Genomic DNA, 6000 nt, shown 5'->3' on the forward strand with positions numbered 1-6000 from the left:
AGTTAGTTGTAATCTTTAAGTCAAACAAAGTTTTCATAACTCAGTATTAATAGAAATCAGCCTTTCCTAGGCTTAGATTTTGGCCTAAATAGAAAAGCAAAGGTAGAATACCTGAGATGATTACAAAACCAATATTAGCTTCCAAATGAAAGGCAGAAGCTGAAGGACAGAATGCATCTCACATCCTTTTGGGTGGATCTTATGTTTATATTAGCAGAGTTGTAGTAGGTTCTCACTGACAAGTAATCAAGAAGTGAGAATCTAATAAGAGAGGCATTTCTGTCAAGATGGCATTTGCCTTCGACTTTGTAGGACACTGATTTGTGATTCATCTAGAACATCACATTCCTGCATCTTTTCCTTCTTAATCCTAACTCTAAACCACACTTTTGGGTAGAGAACTAGGTCCTTACAGACTGCATATATGTTTGGGTTCCAAGGAAAAACACTCATGTGAATTTTTATCAGTGAGTGAATGAATGCCCGGTGTTTCTGTAGCTTGTAGCAGCTTTATTTATTAGATGTAGTTACAGTGAATTTTGTAGTATCCTGTCGTGGTGCAATAAATTGTTTTGATCAGTTTCTTATAATTTAGTGTGAGTCAAGAACATTAGTTTGCTTCAATTCATATTTTATTTTATGTTTTATGAATCTTTCATTTGTGTTTTAGAACTTTTGTTTTTTCTGAAAATAAGGCCATAATCCTCTGAGTCTTTTTTTTTCTTGGGTGGTTGTTTTGTCTGTACTGCTGTCTTTCTTTGAATTTTTTTGTTGGTGACACCTGTTTTCTTATAGAGTGTGGCACATTCATTTGGGAACATGCAAGAAACTTTTCGATAGGATTGAATTTTTATATTTTATTTTTTCTCATTTTAAATTGAAATAGTGTATTTGCTTGGTTTGGCTAAATTGACCACATGAAAAAGAGCTATTCAGTGAGGCGAATGGTTATCTTTATCACTTTTGACTTACTTTGTATACTTTGAATTTTTGGGACCTTAAATTACCTTAATCTAAATTCTCAGTTCCTGAAATTCTGCTCCTACTGTTTGTTTTTTGGCAGCAGCCACATCTGAGTTAAGCTTCAGGCAATCGTGTTATCCAGCTTCTTTGAATGCCATCCATACTTTGTTCCTAGTTGTAGAAATATTTATCATGTTTCCAACAAACTTTTTGATATTTACAAATGGAATAAATAGCTATCTCATTCTCTCAAACATCCACAGTACATATCTGCCAAAAGAAGAATTACACACTATAACCCTTTGCCAGTGTGCCTATAAAGAACTGAGTCTTTTATGAAGAAGGGCCTTGGTATTTTAGACTGAACTCTTGTTCATTACTTACCTCTGAATGTACCCCTCATGTCTGCATTGTTCATTATTTACCTCTGAATAATACCTTGCTCATTGTTTACCCTCATAGCTGCATTGTCCCTGCTAAAACAATTCCGGCCGGAAAGAGATAAAATCTTTGCTTTTACCTTCTCCTTTGCAGCCAATTACAAAGTGCCTTCAAAGTTGAGCAAGAACTGACAAAACATACTGAAAGGATATGGGCAGAGGTGTCTGGTAACTGCCTATTCCTCTCTGTGGCATTTATTCAAACAGAGGACAAACACAATTTTTGCAGAAGCAATGCAAATATTGATCTCACAGCTCTAGTGATATGACCCAGCATTGTACTGGCCTAGGAGGAAAGAGAACTTGCAGAATTTTTGTCAAACCAGTTTACAGTTATAAATTGCATTTCAAAAAAACCATTATTCATTACAATTTATTGTTTTTGATGAAATCCCCACAAATAATATAAAAACCACCCAAGTCCACTTCCAAAGCCACCATTAAACTCCTGAGAATTCTGCTTTTCCATGTTTTCAACTAAAGTCATCTCATACTAACCAGAAAGGAACAGTTATTAAATTTCCATGCTGAGTTTGCTGCTGTCAACATATTTGGTCATATAAACAAGTTAACTGAAAAATGACCCATGTTAAGAAGAAAAACAGAATCCTTCCGTCCATATAGATAGGCCAAGAGAAACATCTGACCATCTCAGAGAGTGACTGCTCCATCTTCACAAGAGGAGTGATCTTTTTTTAAATTTCCACTAATTATCTCTCCTTCAGTGGTGCTTATGTGAAGCAAGTCAGTAATACCATAGAATTATTGTAGAGATTTAGTTATTGCCTCTTCTGAGATTCCCAATTTCCAGGGTGTACCTATCTTGCTCTAGACTGTAAACTGTATGCAGCAGGGAGTATCTATATTTAGATTTTCCAGAAACATAACTTTCTTTCACTAAACAAATAGTGAAAGAATTCAGTTCAGATCAGGCCTTTTCCCAAGGTCAAAGATCCCAACTTTTTTGCATAGACCAGGATGGAGGTTTGGAGGAGGTAGACAGCATAGTGTTTAAGATTTGCAGAATCTAATATTTCAAAAACAAAAACAAAGGCCAAAACAACAATAACAAACCAAAACAAAACAAACAAAAAACCAAAGAAGCTTCAAAACCCCAACAAAACCAAACCGAACAAACAAAAAGAATTTTATGTGTGTGTCTTTTAGGAACCTCTTCCCTCTGTCCTGTTAGAGCTTAGGAATTACCCATAGTTACTAACATTAAAATGTACTGCAAGAGGCATATATGTAAGATATCCACCCATATAATATGAGGCTTGAGAGGTTCTTAGTGCCAGAAATGTCTGCATAGATTATAAAAAAATAGAACTTGTCTGAGGCAATGGGAAATCGCTGTCAGAGGCAGGCTGGATGACAGAAATACCTGATGGTTTATCCAAGCTCCAGACCTGCTGAGCACCTTGTTTCTCATGGAAGTGCTTGATATCAGCTCAGCTGAGAGGGCCAGCACCAGAGGAGAGGCTTTCATACAAATGTCATCAACTAGAAGTAAATCTTCATCCTCATCTGTAAGGAGGGCTCCTGTTGTTGTCCTGTTGTTTATCTTTAGTGAAAGATAAAAGTCTGTTCACTGTAGCTGTGAAGCTTTTAAGTACTCACTTACCCTTTTACCTGAATTTGCCTTTTTCTGAAGGCCATGCTAGAGATCTGTACCAGAAATCAGCACAGAGATCCAGAATGACTTGAACATTCATACAGAGATATTAACAGCAGTTGATGGTTACTCTGGTTACTCTCAAAGGGAAAACTTCAATAATTTATCAGTAAGTAAGTATTTGCATTTCATTTAACAAAAGCACATTAAGCAGTATTTGCAAATCTTTAAAGCAAAAGTCATTATGTTTTTTCCTTACTGTGCAGAATTTTTAAGCTGCTGCTCTGTGCTATATAAAAGGAAATTTCAGTAATGCCTACTGTCATATACTCTGTCATATAATTCCAAGTGAATATTTAAATATCTCCAGCTTAGCACATTTATTACTGCATTTGTTGGCATTCTTAAAGAGGAGAAATGTCCACTTCTCCACACAAATGTATGCTTGATTTGCCTTTCAACCACACAATGTAAACATAATCATCATAAAACCAGGAAGGTACTGGGAGAATAAAGAAATACACTCTTATGAGACTGTTAGAAGTGTAAGTGCATCCAAATCAACACATTCTCCACATGAAAGAGTACCTGGCTTAAATTAGTGTGTCACTGTAAGTGCATTTCTGCACTGCTTTTTTAATAGGAGTTAGAGCACTTCCATTCTAAAATGATGCCTCTACACAGTGCAGAACTTTTTTGCCAGGAGTTATTGTGGTCTGGGTAACTGTTACCAGTTGCAGTGCTTCACCAGTGAATCCAGTGCATAAATGGTGATGTTGCAATGGGTTGTGATGCAAACTTAAACCTATCCTGATCTGGGTGTTGAAGCAGAGGTTACCACTTCAAGGTTTTTTCATCTTCTATTCTGTCACTCTTTTTTCACTAGGTAGAAACTATGATTCTCAGGTTGTTGGCAAGTTTTTGAAGCGCTAGTTCTAAGTGCTTTGGCAAAACAGCCTCTGAAGCAGTGGAAAATCTTTAGATTGGTAAAATTAGGCAGCCTGATTCTTTTCTGGAGTGGCTTCACACAGTGAAAATGCTTAGAGACTTGGTTAGCCAGCACTGCACTGGTGGGTGAGAACAGCACCCTAACCCAGGAGGATCAGAAAGAACAGTGGAACAGAAGGTGTAGATGCTCCTTCTCTGAAAATCTGCACAAATAAGGCCCCCAAAACCCCACCAATGTTAGCCAGCAACACAAGAGTTTTGTAACTGTAGAAAAGTCTGTGACAGCTGCAAGTTGTCCTTTCCCCAGCTGTGTGGAGAGATGGAAAACCAGTCTTTTGGGGCTATTGTCATTGATAGCAAGTGGAGATGATTAGCAACAGGTTTGAATTCTCTCAAGATTGAGTAGGTGAGATCCTTTGACAAGACCCACATGCCTATTATTTTCCCTCACCCCAATCCAGGCTTCATCATCTTCAGATGTCCTACAAATTGTGGTCAGTCCTTCTGGCAGGCTCTTTGGGTTTGCAGAGTAGCCAAAATCTAACCTGAAACCACTATCAGCTTTACCTTCAAGACATCTGGGCTAACTTCTAATTCTCTGGCTTATAAAACCATTTTCTTGAGAGAACTCTATAGTCCAAGTAGCTGAAAAATTACATAAGTGCTTGAAACACTTTTATGACAGCTCCTTAGCATATCCTGAGGCCTCTGCCATCTAAGTGGTGGCATGAGGGCTTTCCTCTGGTTTAGGGTGTTCCTCAACCTGTCTTCTCCTAGCAGGTCTCCATGTAAAAAAGAATCCCACTTCATGGGCTTGGTGCAAATGGAGCAGAAATAACCACTACACAAAGTTCTGAGAGTTCAAGAAGAACATTCCTATAACTTGTCCTCCATCTGATTTGTTTAGCTTGTTTTCCAAGTAAATAAAAGAGGGAGTGTGTATGTATCTGTGTTTATTGCACAATTTCAGAAACAAGTATATAGATCTCTTTTGGACATTGAGCTTCTGTATGTATTGGGACAGTTGCCACTTGGGTAATGGAAATTGGGTTCTGATGAAGGGAATAGGTACAATGTTAGTTCATTCCTTATCAAACAATGGGAATCTTCATAGGCAGAGGTTAGGACAAACTTTTCATCCATGTGAAAAGCTTTCTTCAGAGGTCACACCAGAAAACTGAGGCTCAAGGCAAGCAGTCTTCATCCCTTCAGTCACTAACATTCCTTCTCTTCTCCAGAAACTCTGAGAGAAGGGAAAATCCCAAATTGACATTGACATTGTATGTTCAACTCTAAAGGCTGCTCTTGTACATGTGGTACATTCATATGAAGCACAGAATTGGCCTGTTCAAAACCACTAGGAATATTTGCTGTGATCCTGCCTATAGAAGTGTCCCTTTTAGTTGTCAGAAAAGTGACTGGGAAGCAATACCCGTGCAGGCAGCTCCAAAATGACACCCTGGGATTGTAACAAGTCCTGCATTTGGATGTGCTCATTGCCTAAGCTTCATTTACAGACTGTCAGGCACTGAGTATGTGAGATAATAAATTTAATAGCACAGTGATACAACAAGTATTAATGGAATTTATCATCTATGCAGCTACAAGTGTCTTACAGGATCTAGGCAATCTAAAATGTCTGGAAGTTTGTGATTCTAAATGAGCTATCTATTTCACTTTACAAGCCCGAGCATCTAGTAAATGCTCAGAGCTATAAGCAAATTGTAGTCTCAGTTGATTTATTGTTGATGGTGGTTTGGCTTGGTTTTTTTTTTCCCCTTTTTCCTTTTACATTACAGTTGATTAGCTCCTGTTTTCTAAAACTTGTCTCCTGAACTTCCAGTTCTTTTCTACATGAAAGAACTGTAGAAAGTTCTTTCTACAGAAAGAACTTCTGTAGTATGTTCTTCTTTCAGAAGAGCTGCATGTAGTAGGAGGCAGAACTGGGATGTTACATGACAGAGTGCTGGTAATGTGGAGGAGATATATATGTATAGTTTAATCTTTGTTTATGAGACTGGTACTTGAGCAAAG

This window comes from Agelaius tricolor, unplaced genomic scaffold (assembly GCF_023055355.1).
Source record: "Agelaius tricolor isolate 1412-34295 unplaced genomic scaffold, bAgeTri1.0.p SCAF_5, whole genome shotgun sequence".
Classification (NCBI taxonomy): domain Eukaryota; kingdom Metazoa; phylum Chordata; class Aves; order Passeriformes; family Icteridae; genus Agelaius; species Agelaius tricolor.